Genomic DNA, 18,800 nt, shown 5'->3' on the forward strand with positions numbered 1-18,800 from the left:
TATGCCCAAACTCGAGGAAGAAATGTCCACTGAGAGAGTCTGCAGGCGACTGATGCCAGAGCCACCAGGTCTTTAGCGAGAGAGAGGCGGAAAGGTCGGCTGTCATGAGTGGCTCAAACGGAAGGCCCCTGAGTGCCCTCAGGACAATGGACAGGTCCCAGGAAAGGACACTGTTAGGACAAGGTGGGTTTAGCCTCCTGGCCCCTCTGAGAAATCTGACCATCAGGTCATGTTTCCCAATCGACAGGCCAGCTATAGTGGCGTTGTATGCCGCGATATCTGCCGTGTATACTTTGAGCGTGGATGGAGAGCATCAGCCGTCCAACAGCTCCAGAAGAAAAGAGAGAATGGAAGCGATCTCACATGATATGGGGTCTATAAGTCGGCTGCGCACCAGCCGGGAAAAAATAGCCCACTTCTGCATATAAGGGCGCCTGGTAGAAGGTGCTCTAAACTCAAAGATCATGTTCAAGACCCTCCGGGGGAGGCTTGTATGCTCCTGCCGAGAGGCCATAGGTGGAGGCTCCACAACTCGGGTTGGGGATGCCAGATCGTAATCATCCAGCAGCCATATCTGGTTGCCCACTGAAGCTAAGCAGGGCTGAGCCTGGTTAGTACCTGGATGGGAGACCTCCTGAGAAAAAACAGGTTGCTGCTGTAAGAGGTGTCAGTGAGGCCAGCAGGGGGTGCTCACCCTGTGGTCTGTCTGGGTCCTAATGCCCCAGTATAGTGACGGGGACACTATACTGTCAAAGAGAACCATCCTTCGGATGAGATGTTAAACTGAGGTCCTGACTCTCTGTGGTCATTAAAAATCCCAGGATGTCCTTCAAAAAAGAGTAGGGGTGTAACCCCGGCATCCTGGCCAAATTTGCCCATTGGCCCCTGTCCATCATGGCCTCCTAATCATCCCCATACACTGATTGGCTTCATCACTCTGTCTCCTCTCCACCAGTAAGCTGGTGTGTGGTGGGTGTTCTGGCGCAATAAGGCTGCCGTCGCATCATCCAAGTGGATGCTGCACATTGGTGGTGGTTGAGGAGATTCTGAAAATGCTCCGAATCATTCGGACGATCAGGGGGTGGAGTCTCCATTCCCCTGGGGGTGGTTCGTTTCTGGGACAAAATATCTGCTCCCGTGTACATGGAGCCCGGCACATGTAAAGCTCGTACTGAGCAGAGGCTGTCCTGTGCCCACAGGAGGAGGCGGCGTGCCAGTCTGTTCAGTAGATGGGACTTGAGACTGTCCTGGTGATTTATATAGGCTACCACTGTCATGTTGTCCGGCCGGACCAGCCATGAGGCCCAGTAGCTTCTGAAATGTCTTTAAGGGGAGGATGCTCCCATTCTGCATGCTGTCGCTAACTGCTAAATTTTCAGGGAGTGATCCGGCGAGATCCAGGCCCGCATTTCAAGTACTGGAAAGACTTTTTAGATGGTTGAAGAGCAGAGACCTGTGCGCACACAGTTCCTCTTTCGATTGGGCTAAGAGCAGCCAAACATCGAGGTAATCCAGGACGCAAACTCCCCTCTGTCTCAGTGGGGAGAGAGCTGCATCCACGCATTTTGTAAAGGTGCGTGAAGCTAGAGACAGTCCGAATGGTAGGACTGTATATTACTGGTAAGTCTCCCCCTCGAGCGTGAATTTCAAGAGCGGTCTGTGACGGGAAGCTATGTATTTGTCCTTCAGATCCCCTGATAAAAAAACAATCCCCTGGGCAGATCTGTGAGAGGACTTGTTTCAAAGTTATCATCTCAACAGAATGTGGTCCAGAAATCTCAAGTCGAGGATGGGCCTGAGGTTGTCATCCTTCTTGGGGGCGAGGAAGTAGCGGCTGTAAACGCCTGACTCTCTGTGGGCTGCGGGAACCTTTTCTGCCGCGCCCTTTGCCAGCAGAATTTGTATTTCAGCTCAGAGGACATGAAAGTTGGTCATCCGAGACTGAAGTGTAAGTCACACCCTTGAAGTGGGGGGTCTGAGAACGAATTGGAGTAACCCTGTTTGATCGTCTCTAAAACCCAATTCAACATGCCCGGAATTTGCCCGGAAGCCTGTATTTGGGTGGTGAGGGGTTGGAGAACAGCAAGGTGTGAAGGTGTTTGTGAAGGCCAGCTTGAGAGGCCGCAGAGTAGGATTGCGACGGCCTCCTCTTCTGCTTCGCCTGCCGTCAACAATAGTGAAGCAGAACAGTGAGCGCGGGCCACATAGGGGATCAGGTACGAATTGGCTTGCTAATGGCGCCCCGGCTACAGGAACCATTTGTCGAAGATGCTGAGGGCGGGCACTTCCAGTGCCGACCACACCAAACCGGGTTTATGTCAAGTTCAGGCCAGGCCTTAACATCGCCTGGCTTCTTAGGTGGTAGGGAGTGGAGTCCTGCATGGAGTCCGATCACACTTCTGTATTTAAAGCTGCCAATGTCATTGGCACATATTCCCCTTTGGCACCCTAAAAACAGACCAAAACGCTTCTACTAGATAAAGGCGTTGGTCTTCTGAGAGGGAGAGAACAGTTGAGAATGAGGGATGGAGCCGCTTTCTTTAGAGAAAGTGAAAGTGAGAGCATCAGTCTTTGATGAGAACCGCTTGGCATGGGCGCGTGGGCATTTTGAAACAAACGTCGGTGAAAATATGCTCTTTTAGATTGAAAAAAATTGTAGGGGAGAAGCGGCATTCTCAGCTATTGAGTTGTCAGCGCCGTTCTCATTCTCGCAGTGCGAGAGCTGGTCTCAGTGAGTGCAATCACGGCGTGGACGCGTCCCAGGCAAGCGGTGCACTCTGTGAGCTCGTCCGAGCTACATCTGACGAAATGGCCGTTTTGTTAGAATTAAATAGGCAGTCGGCCCCGCCCCTTCTGGCGGGCTGAAAGGCCATTTGTCTGTGCAAGTGCACAGATGTGAACCAATTAGGCTTCAGTATTCTGAGAAAACTGAGTTTCCCCATACGCGTCAGAGACTGAGGCAATCCCAAGTGAATCGTATTGAAAGGGAACTATATTAGCGTCCACACTAGTGTTCACTATCGTTCTGTTTGTTCTAAACTGCTACAGTTTAATGCTCAAGCTCTTTAAAGAATTATGGATTCTGATTGGCTGCCAATGATTCATCAGCTGGAAAAAAAAAAACGTTCTGAAAGTGATTCCAACTATATCGTTTCTCTGTGCCGTAATCATTATAGTTGTGGTGTGGACTCTGCTATTCTTTTATATTTAGAAAGATTTTTAGATATATCTTTATATATCTGTCTCTTTATAGTTATCTTTATAGTTATCGTTCTTGGTGTGAACGTTTCTTAAACCTCAGCGTCCTTGTCCACGCCTGAGAAACCGGAACGAATCCCGCTTGGAGCGGGTCAAGTAGAACTGGTTACACAAACACAAAGTTTCTCAAGAGACAGCAAAAGCATTGCCAAATAATTTTTCCTCCCATCTCATTTTTTTTTTTCTTCACCATGTCTCTTTGTGTGTGTGTGTGTGTGTGTGTGAATGAGGTCTCACACTAATAATTTTACACTTTATTACTACATCCTATTGACAATTTTATTAAATTTTTATATATACTTTTTTTTTTATTCTATTTTTTAGTATGCATCTAGGCTTATTTTCTTGGGTTATCTAGTTTTAATCGAGTTGGTTTTTGCCATTATTTGTAACTGTGCTAAGCTTGTCACCTGATCGGAGAGGTACCGAAATATATTGAGCCACAAGATGGCGACATATTATAAATCAGTGCCATTTTAGTCCAAATCAGTGTCTGTCCTTTCTATCAGTTCATTTGACAGTTTTTCCTCAGTGGCTTTGGCTCAGTTCTCGAATGGGAATTTTGTAATTCTCAAAACACTAATTCTGTCAAATTTTAATTTCTTATTGATTTAGGTAAATTGCACGTGCCAAACTTTGGCACATGCAATTTTGCACAGCACATGGCTTGCTGTTTAAAACTGATGAGTTGATTCTCAGTGAAATCAGTCAAGCCCTTCAACATTTTGTCATTGTGTGAGCCATGCAAAATGATCCATTCAGTTATCACAATCTGTCAGACATGCATGTATATTCCATAAATATCTGGCAAAGTTTGTAATGTCTAAATTGTCAAATGGCCTGCCATTGTAATGAAACAGCAATCACAATATTATCAATCAACCAATCAAGTTTGGAAACACACACACACACACACACACACACACCTTTTTTAACATGGAGGAACGTCACAATCCTAAACAGCAGCAGCTACAGCAGTTCTGTATAAAAATGAGCAAGCAACTATGAATTTTCAGCTTACAGAACCCATTTCTGAAAAAATAAATGTACTATCAAAATGTTCCTTTTCTTTTTTTTACACTACAGCATTGACTTCAGACAGACAGACAGACAGATAGATAGATAGATAGATAGATAGATAGATAGATAGATAGATAGATAGATAGATAGATAGATAGATAGATACCCCCTATACTCTGTTGAATACAGCTGAAAAGATACAATTTAAATAGAGGCAATGAACCATGGGTTAAAAGCATAATTGCATGGCAAATGCAGTCTAGAGGACATATCCAAATGAAATGTGTCAGATCAAATTTTCAGAAACAAGTCTCACAAGCGCCATCCTTATATTAGAGTGTCAATCAAATTTTGAAGGTGATTAATCAGATTATGACCTTTAAAAACCTTCAATGGCTTTAAGCTTCCATGCCATGCAGGCATAAGAACACATGATGTCAAATGGCAAATCAAGCATAATTAAGCAATTTAGCAATTCGACAAGTGGCACCTTATATAACCTAAAAGATAATAAGCTTAATTTGTAGCCTATACAGTACCAAGGCATTAACAGGATTCTCATGCGTTCATGTGGCTTCTGCTCTTATTGTTCAATCGATCGGATGAAAGTGGATTCAAGATTATCAAGCTTGACAATAGAACATTCCCTGTCTTTCTCTATTCAGTCCACACAAAGTCACAGGGCTTCTGTATTGGATTTCCTTTTGACATCTGAAAAGATATTGAACAAGCAGTAATAGAAGCTCATCAGCTGGTGAAGCCTGTGCAAACGAACCCAGTTGGCCACAAAAATCTAATTTGCCGCTTTGAATAAGCGTACAAGTCGTTTCGGTTGCCAAGGCAACCTGTTCCTTGCTCACTCTCTCCCCGAACAGTAAGACAGCAACAGATTTTTAGATTACGTTCATACTTGTTCTCACAGACTGAGATAATTACTATTCACTGTATTTGCAGAGAAAAATATCCACTTTGCCAAAAAAAAAAAAAGAAAAAAAAAAAGTTTGTCCTCGCATGAAGATAAAGTAGCAACTGTCTATAGACAGACTAATGAAATAAGTTGAGACTTACCTTACTTACACCTGCTATTATAATCGAATATGACACTTGTAATCCGAATCCTAATTTGTCACGTCTGAATCTGTATATATATATATATATATATATATATATATATATATATATATATATACACATACGATATACATATCAAATGTTTGGAATAATTAATTTATAATATTTTGGAAAGGAGTCTTGAATGCTCATCAGTGCTGATAAAAACATTTTTACAGTACAATAAAAACACTGTTAGTAATGTTTTCTATGTGATTATATTGTAAAATGTAATTTATTCTGTGAGGGTAAAGCTGTATTTTCAGCATCATTACTCCAGTCTTCAGTGTCATATGATCCTTCAGAAATCATTCTGATATGATAATTTGATGCTCAAGAAATATGTATGATTATTATCATTGTTGAAAACAGTTATGCTGCGTAATATTTATGTGGAAACCGAGATGCACTAACAAAAATTTATCAAAAAAGACATTTATAATGTTACAAATGATTTCTGATTCAAATAAATGCTGTTCTTTTGAGAAGAATCAAGGCCCTTAACAAATAATGTACTTCGTTCATTTTATTGAGTATACATAAAATTCAAATATATTTTTTACTAACTTTATGTAGTAAGTATACTAATGATACATTAATATACATGTAAGTGTACTGTTTCAGTTCTACTTGGGACTAAATTGGCCCACTTTTAGTGTATAAAAGTTGCTTTAAGTATATTTAAGTGTAACAGTAGTAAACTTTGAGTACACAACTGGTGTACAACTACGTTTTTAGTAAGTTAACTTACTGTATGGTGATAGTTGCTCTCAGTAAACTACTAGTTTAGTAGTTTTGATCAGACTTTAGTTTAGGGTTAAATTCTAACAATTAACTAACTACTAACTACGACTTTTGCTTCAAACTCCTATTTACTGCATATTAATAGTTAGTTGTTAAGTTAAGGTATTGGAGGGAAACGGGGACAGGGAGTGACAGCTCATCTGGCGGCCAGGACGGAGACGACAGTCCATCGGGCGGCCATGGCACTGGAACAGACACCACCGGCTCAGGAACTGGAACAGACACCACCGGCTCAGGAACTGGAACAGACACCACCACCGGCTCAGGAACAGGAACAGACACCACCACCGGCTCAGGAACTGGAACAGACACCACCGGCTCAGGAACTGGAACAGACACCACCGGCTCAGGAACAGGAACAGACACCACCACCGGCTCAGGAACAGACACCGGCTCAGGAACAGACACTGGCTCGACCATCTTGTCCGGAGACACTGGATCGGCCTTCTTGTCCGAAGACACTGATTCGGCCTTCTTGTCCGGGGACACTGGTTCGGCCGTCTTGTCCGGAGACACTGGTTCGGCCGTCTTGTCCGGGGACACTGGTTCGGCCGTCTTGTCCGGGGACACTGGCTCTGCCATCTTGTCGGGAGACACCGGTTCGGCCATTTTGTCCGGAGACACCGGCTCGACCAATGTGACGTGAACAGTCTCTGGATCGACAGACGTGACGTGAACAGTTTCTGGATCAGCAGACGTGACGTGAACAGTCTCTGGCTGGGCAGACGTGACGTGAACAGTCTCTGGCTGGGCAGACGTGACGTGAACAGTCTCTGGCTGGGCAGACGTGACGTGAACAGTCTCGGGCTGGGCCATCTTGTCTGAAGACACAGGCTCGGCAGGCGTGACGTGAACAGGCTCGGCAGGCGTGACGTGAACAGGCTCGGCAGGCGTGACGTGAACAGGCTCGGCAGGCGTGACGTGAACAGGCTCGGCAGGCGTGACATGAACAGGCTCGGCAGGCGTGACGTGAACAGGCTCGGCAGGCGTGACGTGAACAGGCTCGGTGGCGGCCCTCTTGTCCGAAAACACAGGCTCGGAGGCGGCCCTCTTGTCCGAAGACACAGGCTTGGCAGACGTGACATGAACAGTCTCTGTGGCATCCATCTTGTCCGCAGGCACTGGATCGACAGACGTGCTGTGTCTCCTCCACGCATGCAGTATCGCCACTGCATAGAAGAGGAACACGGCCTTCCTGGCCATGGCAGGACTGATGATGGGGAGTTCTGGGACCACCGGAACTGGAACCACCGGACTCGGGACCACCGGACTCGGGACCACCGGAACAGGCATGGAGGAAGTCTTCCTTCTCCTCCTCCGTTTCGGGGCCACCGGAACTGGGACCTGCAGGACAACAGCGGGCTGCACGGGGACCTCCGGGACAACAGCGGGCTGCACGGGAACCTCTGGGACCACCTCCGGGTCCTTTGGACAGTTGGAGGTCTTCCTCCTCCTCCGCCGTTTCTGATGGCGAGGAGCAGGCTCCGGGTCGGGCAGGAACCACGGTGAAGAGGGCTCTGGGTCAATCATCACCGGCTCAGGGTCGATGAGAGACCAAGGCGGAGAGTGGTGCTGGATGTCGCCTCTAGAACCTCCTCTTCTGTGGCCACCACGGGTACCAGAAAATCTGGCCAGACGGGTTCCCTCAAAAGATGGTTCCCTCCTGATGGACCGAGACTCGAGGGATTTGGCCATCTTGATCTCCTCCGTCTGCTGGGCCCATAGCGCAAAACACTGGAAGATGTTCATTCGTGGAGGTGTTTCCTTGGGTCCTGAATTCCTCCTCTCGATGGTCGGAGAGGAGCCACGAACATTCTTACCGCTGGATCTTGACATGACGGAGTCCTTCTGTCACGATCCACTCACAGGAAAAGAGGAGAAGATCCAATAGCAGTAAGTAATATTTATTGGGGAAATCCGTACTCGAAAACAGTCCAGGCAAAGGTCAAACTCAATGTAAGCAATCCAAAAATACAAACAGAACAAGACACAGACGATCAACAGACCTCAAAGGTGGTGTGACTAATAACAAGGACTCCGTGACACATACTAAAACAGACAGGGTTATATACACAGGGAAATGACAATGCTAATGGGGAAATGGCTGAGTGCAATGATTAATGACAAGGGACAGCTGAGTGCAATGAAGAAACAAGGATCGTGGGGAATGTAGTTCAGAAAGTGACAGACACCGTGGGGAAGGAGGACATCTAGTGGTTACCCAGGAAACACAAACCAGACACTGTGACAATATCAATATGCATGATAATAAGCAACTAGTTAATAGTGAGAATTGGACCCTAAACTAAACTGTAAAGTAAAAGTTTTGTTCTGCTAGTATAGTGAGTTTTCTTTAAGTGAACTTAACTTCATACTACAAGCCAAGTATACTTAGAATACGTAATTATAATTTTAAGTATATCTCAGTCAGAAGATTGAGTACAAGTTACTAAATACTTAGACTTTTCTGTCAATATGTCAAGTATACTTAAGTGCAATTTTAAGTATTTATGAGAAGTACATAAAAAGTAGACTGAAAGTATACTTTTTTATTTTTAGTTTAAAAGAAGTATACTAATAGCACACTTGATTAAACTTCTTTTTTTGGGAGGGTCCACATAAATGACAACTGTTTTTAACATTACTGATTTAAAACATTTTTAACATAAGATCCCCGTTTATATATATTTTCTTAGAGCAAAAAAAAAGGTCCCATAATTCCTTGCAAAAGCACTGGAAGGAAGCTTCAAAGGAAGCAGAGAAAATAGAAACACCCCAGAAATAAAATGTAGATTAAATATGAAGCCAGGGGCGACAGTATAAGTCTTATTATCACAGCAGATTGAGGCTGGCACGCAGTTTTCCTAGAGGTCATCACTCAGACCTAAACTACTCAGACTAAACTCTCACACACACACTCACACGGATCAGAGAGGTTGGTCGCAAGATCTAGGGGCCTTTTCAGGCGTGACCTTCAGATGTGAGGTCGTGTTTCACTGTGGAGAGAGGCGTCCGGACGAGCTTCATCAAGCCCGATGATTATGAGAGCTCGGCTGATGATGGCTTTCTGAGAGATTGATGTGGCTCTGGGGTTGTCGGCTATTAATAACTTCTTGCAAGAGTGGCGGAGACCACAGCTCTGATTGGAATAGATTGGATTGGCCATCTGTGTGGTCGGCATGGTTACCAGAGTGTATCCTAGGTGTGATGATGCTTCTGTGTGTGAAGGGTTCATTTCACTTATCAAGTCATATTAATACTTTCACTCAAACATGAAAATTCTCATCCTCATGTCGTTTCAAACCTGTATGACTTTCATGACATAACATGAATAAAGATATTTTGAGAAATACAATGGATGTCAATGGAAAAACTGTTTCTTTAAAAATATCTTCAAAATATCTTCTTTTGTCATATCTCATGTGTGTATACGTTTGGGTGAGTTAATTAACCTGCTAGTAGAGTGCTTCAGTTTACTGATGTTCATTTACATGATGTTCATTACAAAAGACCATTTACAGCCAATACCCGTAATTTACCATAAATATATGTTTTTTTTAAAGCTTTTTAATAGTCACAGCGCCACCTATGTTCCGATCTCCATATAAGTTTGCATGCTTCTTTAGAATCATATGTCGCATGTTCTCACCAAATTTCGTGAAGTTTTGATTTTTCGTTTAAGATTTATAGGCTTGAGTAGGCTATATTTTGCCACAGCCCTTTTCTAAATGACCCTGTTATAGCTATCCAAAGGGTGAAGTTCAGCATTTATTTTGATAATTAATAATTATTGACCTAGAGAGTCCAGAGAATTTTACTGCAGTGGTTTTATCGAGGTTGAGCAAAAAACCTAGGACTAGTTTGCAAAAGTAGGTTTAAAAAAAAAATTATATCCACAGTAGTGGTTCTTGAGGCAAAGTTGTTCAGAATCTATCATATGATATGTATTTTGTGTGTATTTGCGAAACATTGTGTGATATACAATCATGTACAACTATGTAAAATGCAATATCGCCCCCAGTGGCTGATTTCTTTCAAATTTCTCACAGACTTCTAGGCCAGGTCAATGAGTCCAACAGGCCCACAGAGTTTCATTCTGATCAGCCTCCGTTAACCTTGTCTATAGGTGCTCAAACTTGATTGGCTGATGGCAGCCATGTTTCGAGATACTCTAATGTCGTCATAGACTATCATGGCACCTTGTCAAAAACTCTGCATGCCAATTTTCAAGTCAATCGGACTGACGGTTGCATGATTAATGCATGACGCCATTTCATGTTTTTTCCTGTTATTTCACCATCAAGTAGCCAAACTCCGAGTTTTTTTATGTGAAATCAAATTGAGCTTGTACACATTTGTACTGAGTTTGGTGAAAATATCTCATTCCTTTCATGAGTTATAGCCATTTTAGTAAAACTGACTCCACCCTCTTCAAACGTTTTGGCGCTACTTAGCGACAGTGAATCGAAATTTCGCATTTTTCTGATCATTATAGATATTCAGTCTCCAAAGAATCTTTCTACGCTGGTTTGGTTCCGATCGGGTGAAAAACCTAGGACTAGTTTGCAAAAGTAGGTTTCGGACAAAATCTAAGATGGCGGAACATTTTTCATGACAGAAATGAAATCTACGCCTGACGGTTTAGGAGTTATGAGCCATTTCATACTTTTGACCGCTGTAGCGCCCCCGTCAGGCTGATCGGGGTGAGCCTTGGTGACGTTGTTGACAGTGAGTACTACCAGCCCTCAAAGTTTCAAGTCTCTACGACTTACGGTTTGATCTGCCCGATCACTTTTAGGGGACAATGCTGATCCTTGGAAAATGTAACAATTACAATAGGGTTTCAGCGCAACGAACTTGAACCCCTAATAAAGCAAGATGCCCTGTTGAAATATGTGTGATATATAGTTTATTTAAACTGCCAAGGTAAAGCATAAATTAAAATGATTGTTACAGATGTGAAGGGGGAGGAGAATTTATTTCTGCGTCAGGTTTCTCGACAAGAAAGACTTTGGATTCTCATTGGATACACCTGTGCATCCTCGCTGATAACTCTTCTGGAAACTTCCTCACTCCTCGTTCCTCGTGGTGCAATTAGAGTATTGAGATGTTCTTCAAGGTGGCTGACTTTGATCAGTTTCCGGGTCACAGGTTGGAGAATGGAGGAGTGTGGAAACAAGGAAGCATCAACTTGAGTATTGAGAAGCTCCCTAGGAATTATGAGCACTTTCGTATTTTTTGATCACTGCAATTTTTTATTGGCCAGTTGGGGTGACATCGAGTCAATCTCTCCCCAAATTGAGACCTACCATCTGGCCAAGTTTCAAGTCTCTAGGCCAGGGGTGCCTAACCCTGTTCCTGCCGATCGACTGTCCTGCACAGTTCATCTCCAACCCTAATCAAACACACCTGCCTTTAATTTTCAAGTGATCCTGAAGACCTTAATTGGTTGCTTCAGGTGTGTTTGATTAGGGTTGGAAATAAACTGTGCAGGACAGTCGATCGGCAGGAGCAGGGTTGGGCACCCCTGCTCTAGGCCTTACAGTTTGGTTTGCATGAGCAGTTTTACGGCGGAAGAATTTAATAAAAATTCGTACAATTACAATAGGGTTTTAGCGCTTTGTGCGTAAACCCTAATAATAGTGACAATAAAAATGTATATATACATACAGTATACAGGGCCTGAAATTAAAACCAAGCGCCAAATCACTCATTGGTGAGTATATGAAATGGTGTCAATCGCCAATTGGCAAGCAACATTTCCATGAATGCGATCAATGCAATGTTGTGAGAACAAGAATGTGAACAAACATGAACAACGCTCAGAACAGCGGATTGTGTATGTTTGACTTTATGCCCCTTTATAAATTTTAATTCAGACGTTAAAATGTGCCCATCATAGAATAGCTGTATTTAAGTGTTGCTTGTATGAATATCTTTTTTTTATATATATATATATTTTTATTTTATTTTATTAAAATAGTGTCACCTAGCCAAATGAGGTGCCAAAGCCAACCTGTGGAACAACAGTAATACTTACAACCCATTTTAATTGAATGTAGCCTACAAACACATTTATTTTAAAACCAACCTTATTCTCTTCTCCTTTACTCCATGATCTGCAGTGATTTCATCAATGAGACAGAGGTTATACAGTGCCTGCATTATGCACCATATATTGAGGATGTGTCTTGGTGTGCACAGCTGCTGTTTTGTGGCCAGTGTATATAAGAGCGGCACGGCTGCTTGTAATTCGCAGTGATCATGATTCACAGACAGCAATAAAGACAGCTGAACCTGCTCTCATGTTACCTAGAGCTTAGAAAGAGTGGAGGATGACATATGCATATATATATGTATATATAGGCCTATACACTGAATGTATATATATATGGAAATTTGCAACAAAGGCAAATTTGGGAAAACATGCCACTACATACATTTTTTAAACCTCCATTTCAGTTTCCATCTGAAATAAACAGTGGCAATAAAACACCAACAATTATTACTCCTTTTCACACAAATTACGATTATAGGGGCAGATTATCGATTAATAAAGGCTTATTCCATGTAATTCCTTCCACAATACTGTGCGGTATTATGACTTCAAAACTATTTTAGTACGGTCACCTTAATTTTACCAAGTAAGACATGTTCCAACATTCCTGTCTGAAAATTCCAAACCCTACACATAATTTAACCCTAAAATAAATGGGAAATAATAGGTGAATCACACCAATGGTGGTGTCATAAGCCTAAACTTGACACCATCTGTAAACTTGTCCCTCAAATCTGATTGGCTGTTTTTCCAGGATCAACAAAGATGGTGATCCAGGAACATGTTGTACTTGGTGAAATCAGTTTCGCCCTTTTAGCATAGTGCATGATTTGTAAACTAATAGATTTTTCATCACCAGCTCTATATGCTCAACTGGAACAGCACGGCACTCCTGTGAAACATGACTCACGATGAAGACTTGTACAGTAGTAGCAGGCTAAAATGGCATTGGCTGCTGTTGTCTAACACTACCAGTTAGATTTAGAAGTCTATATGCGGTATGTTACTTTCAAAAGCGATAGAGAATTAACCTTTTAGCGCTCTGGCATCTTTTGGCATCTTTCTCTTTTCTGACAATGGAAATCAATCTCAATTTTTTTTTCTCTTGTCCTGAAAATGCTAATCTGGATTTTTTCTCTTTTGCTATCGGAGGATAGTAGATTTTCTGTAGTCTCCCGTCCACCACTGAAGTTCACCCATCTATGATGACTTTGTGGCTGGTGGTATTTAGCAGGAGGAACATTTTCATCTTAGATGCCATTTTATCGTCCATCTATTTGTATGTGCCCCTGAATGCAAGATGAGTTATTAATCATTTAGGCCATTTTCTCAGTGAATTGTTAAATCCATATTTGTGCTAAAAGTTAATGTTGTCAGCTATAGGAGTACTGTATACTAGAAGCCACAAAACCCGTTAGTGATTTCATGGGATCTTTAATAGGATGTTGCCATGGACACAGAATCCCACCATCTCATCATTCATACTGTGGCATACAACAACCAGTTTTTCTCTGTTTAGGAACACACTGTTGACGATGTTGAAACCAACCAGATCTTAAGCTGAATGTGATTTACATTCCTTGCATGACTTTGGCGTGCTAGACTGAATTCCGTCGGGGTCTATCCATGTCTGTTGAGGATGTTTTCCAATTGTTTTCTAACAAAGACGCTCTACATGAGATGTAGACATGAGAGTGGTGAAAGAGATTTGCTCTTTGGCATCTCAAAGCCTCTACTCCACCATCAGCAGGTGTCTTTGACAAAGTCAAGATGCTCGGCTTTCATTTTAGATTGAAATCGCTCAAAGCAGGAATAAAGTCACATCTGTAGGCCTGATATGGATATGGAATTCAGATTTGGCAAATAAGATAAAATCCTCCTGCATAGAAATGAAAAACAATGGGGGCCCTATTTTAACGATCTGAAACGCAAGTATCAAACGCGAAACGCAAGTAACTTTGTGGGCAGATCTCGACGCAAATCTAAAATGGGTTGGTCTGAAGTAGCTTCATTACTCATAGGTGTGGTTTGGGTGTAACGTGAAATAAACCAATCAGAGCGTCATCTCACATTCCCTTTAAGAGCAGACGCGCTTGTTCCATGGCGGATTGCTATTATAACGGCGGATTTGCCAGGCGCGCGCCAGGAGCGGTTCACAGTCGAGGAGACCGACGTTCTCGTCAGGGCCGTAAAAGACAGAAAAGTGACGTTGGGGATGGAGAAACACACCCAAATTAGCTTCGGTTAAACAGGCGTATAATAATTTTGGTAAATGTGTAAGCTAGATTTATGCCTTTTTTTTCACATCTTCATGGACACAACAATGATTTCCCTCGTGTGGAATATTTTCCTTGTAATTATGTATGGTTTGCAAAAATGAGAACTACTGCGTCTGTGTGTAGATGAGAGAAGCAAAGTGTATGTGCGTTGTGCACACGCTACATTATGGCCAAGCATGCGCCCTTAAAATAGCATCTGAATAACGCGCCACTGACTTTAGACTAGGTTTTTCCTGGTCAGTGGCGGAATTGTTTTCTGGAACTGCAAAATAGCACCAGGGAACGTTTGCGCCGGGACACGCCTCCTCTCTTCGCTGAACCGCCTCCGGGAACGCAAGTTCATTCCCTAATTTACCGACGTGCGTCTATGGAGGGAAAAGTCCGCTGTGCGTCGGGTGCAAAATAAGAATGATACATGCGTCGGTGTACAAAGTCAGTTGCGCTGGGTGCAAGATAGGGCCCAGAGAGATTATGTGCCTTTATTTCGTGAAACAAGTTTTATCATTCATTTAAATGATTTAAAAAAAATAATAATACAGAGATTATTTGCCTTTGTTTCATTACTGGATGAATCAGCATTCTTGTATTTGTCATTGAACAATTTATTCAAGAGATTAATTCATTTTTAACAGTCACCTTTCGCCACCTACTGGTGTAATGATGTAATCGATACAATATTGTACAAAAATGTCAAATTACTTTCAAAAGGTGATTTACTCTATTTCGAAAGCTACCGTTGACATCAGTGTTTATATCCCATCTATAAACTTTCATCCCTGTACTCACGTAATCATTTGAATTATTGTAGCACGGAAATATTGATACGTGTGTTGAAAAGCTGTTTTATACGCAAACATTCCGGTATCATTAATAGAGGCAAATCGTTGTCCTTCAGGAATAAGATCGCTTTGAATTGAGATCACAAACTTTAAACAATTTACTTCCACCAAATAGCCTAATGTAGTTTATTATTCATCAAATAACTGTAGGATTGCGTGTTTATCAATATATGGACAGTAAAGGCTCGTTCACTATGTTTTTATCATTCATCATCTGGGGAAAAAAATAGTTTTGAAAGTGATTCTAATTATATCGTTTCTCTGTGCCATTATGGTTATAGTTGTGGACTCATATTCTTCTAAATGTAGAATGTTTTATTTTTTAAACTATATTATCATTATAGTTCTCATCCCTATTGCGATCAATCAGAATCCATCCTGCTCTAAAAAGCTTGAGTATTTAATACAGCAGACGGCATAACTGCAGATAAACATAAAGCTACCGTGCGTTGGTATGGACTTTAATATAGTTAGCGATCTTTATCATTATCGTTCTTGGTGTGAACAGGTCTTAAAGAGATGAATGAAAACTCTGCCATTACTCGCCTCAAGTTGTCCCAAACATGTATACATTTCTTTATTCTGCTGAACACAACGAAAGATATTTTGAAGAATGTATGTTGCCAAACAGTTGATGGACTTTATTGACTTCCATAGTAGCCTATATATTTTTTCTATAATATATGGAAGTCAATGGTGCCCCACAACTGCATATTCTTCAAAATATCTTCCTTTGTGTTCAGAAGAACAAGTAAATGTATACAGGTTTGGATCAACTTTAGGGTGAGTAAATGATGACAGAGTTTTCATTTTTGGATGAACTAAAGGGACTCTTCTATCAGGATCCTTCCTAACTGCAGGCGCTGGCTCCACCAACCCCTGTGACTGAGCCATGAGCCCGAACACTAGAGGGAGTCTCTCTCCTCTCTTTCTATCAGCTGAGGAACATCCTCCTCTCCAGACTGCAGGTTCTTTACTCACTCAATTACACCATTAGGCTTTATGTAAAGTAATAAAGATAACGTAGACTGCGCTGGAAAACACCGAGTTAGGCAAGCATTAGATTAATCCTTTCTGGGGGTTGTATATCAGTAAAAGGTATAATCTGTGTTCTTTGATGTTTTTATATAGTCTTAACTATTAAAACTAGGCTATATGTTAGATAAACACTGTCCCTTAATGTTCTTTTCTTTCTGTTCCACATCAGAGGTTTCGATCTTAACTGCATTCAATCATTTAAATCTGATGAACTGATGTTCAATTCATCATAAAAAACTTTCACTGTAAAAACGAACTTTTTGGTATAGTAATATATATTAAATGAACCATCATAATTTTTACTTTATAAAATTAAAATTCAATGAGAACTAGAATTTTCTAAGTAAAATTTTAAATATCTACACATTTAATTCATGTAATAAATTAACTGGTTGGAAAGAGTAAATCTTATTATATATTTGCATGTAATATTTAAACATTTTATAGTCACTTCACATAAACATAGTAATTTTAAGTAAATTTTAATCGAAAAGTATAGCGCGTTTGAATCCGCACATGCGTGTTTGGACAAGACAGTCTTAACTGCCACTTTGGGTCAGACGGATTGGTGAGCTGCTGCGTGGCTGCTTTTTGTCGTGTTTGAGGTAAGTTTGTCTTTCTGTTTTAATAAAACATGGGTCTGTGTGGATTTTGATTGATGATTCTTGTTTACGTGACTCAATAAACATTAATGCTTATAACATGACCTCATATTAGTGTAACGCGTCTGGGTTATCCACAGTACATTAACGTTATAACCCTTACATTTCACTTACTAAGTTACATTAGTTAACGTATATTTAATCGGAAAAGTTTTCAATAGTTTTATAGATAAAGCACTGTTTTTCGTGTAAAAATTTCAAACTGATTGGATACCGTTGTAACTGCTAGTAGCTTGCTAACATGATTAGGCCTTAAAATTGACTTTAACCGCTTTCCTGCTGAAGTAGGCCTAACGTTACGTTATAAGTTACCGTTGACTGTTGTATGGAAAAGTTTGAATTTTCTTACTGAATACGGTGAAGTGGGAGAAAAAAAGAGAGTAAACTTTATAGTTACCTACACAATGTGTGTGGTAACTATACTTAGGTGTATTTAAATGCCTGAAATGCACTATATAATCACACCGGTTTAATCGTACGCATCAAACGGTTAACATACTAAAAAAGACCATATGGTTTCGATTATGTGTGTGTTCATTCTGTTATGATAATGAAGTCACTTTATATTTTTGTTTCTCAAAATAATTATATTTTTTCTTTTTCTAAACTGTATGCAGGAGGACAGCTGCAGTGACATCACTCAGCACATCATTAAAATACTGGTTGTCCATGGTGCTGATGGAGAAGATCCAATCGATGTATCCAGCCTTCTTAAAGGACAAGTTCGGTATTTTACACTTAAAGGGTTAGTTCACCCAAAAATGAAAATTCTGTCAGTAATTACTCACCCTCATGTTGTTCCAACCCCATAAGACCTTCGCTCATCTTCGGAACACAAATTAAGATATTTTTGATTAAATTTGAGAGCTGGATCACTCCTCCATAGGCTTCTAAGACACTATAACTTGCTGGCCCAGAAAATGTATTAAAGACATCGTTAATATAGTCCAAGTGACTACAGTGGCTCAATCTTAAGTTTATAAAGCGACAAGAATACTTTTTTCGTCACCACGTATCACACACATGACCAGCGTCGCCCAATAGTGAGCCTACGTGTGACGTACAACACAGACGCACTGCGCTTAAACACTACGTGAAAAGACCTGAGGCCCAGAGAGAAGGAAATGAAAAGTGGAATAAAGTCGTTATTTTTGTTTGTTTTTTGCGCACAAAAAGTATTCTCGTCGCTTTATAAACTTAAGATTGAGCCACTGTAGTCACTTGGACTATATTAACGATGTCTTTAATACATTTTCTGGGCCAGCAAGTTATAGTGTCTTAGAAGCCTATGGAGGAGTGATCCAGCTCTCAGATTTAATCAAAAATATCTTAATTTGTGTTCCGAAGATGAATGCATAGGTGCACTGGAACAATCCTTCCTAAAACGCATTAAACTTTCGTTTACAAAGACGTGAAACTCACCGAGTGGTCAGGGGTGTTCACTGATGTGCTCACACAAAAAACTGTAAAATATGCTTTCCAACAGGTTTTATCATAGTTTTTGTCTAACTCCATTGACTTGTATTGGATGTGCTGTGAGGTACGGTATTACTCCGCCAACGGAAATGTTTTTTTTTGTTGTTTTTTGCTACCACAGAAACCGAAAATTCTCGGGCCAGAAGCATGTGTCCAAATTTCAATCTTAACCGTTCTATTTAATCAGAAACGATCTGAAAACAGGGCTTTATGTGTAAAATACCAAACTCGTCCTTTAAACTCTCCCCAAAAGTTC

This window comes from Abramis brama (assembly GCF_963993115.1).
Source record: "Abramis brama genome assembly, chromosome: 15".
Classification (NCBI taxonomy): Eukaryota; Metazoa; Chordata; class Actinopteri; order Cypriniformes; family Leuciscidae; genus Abramis; species Abramis brama.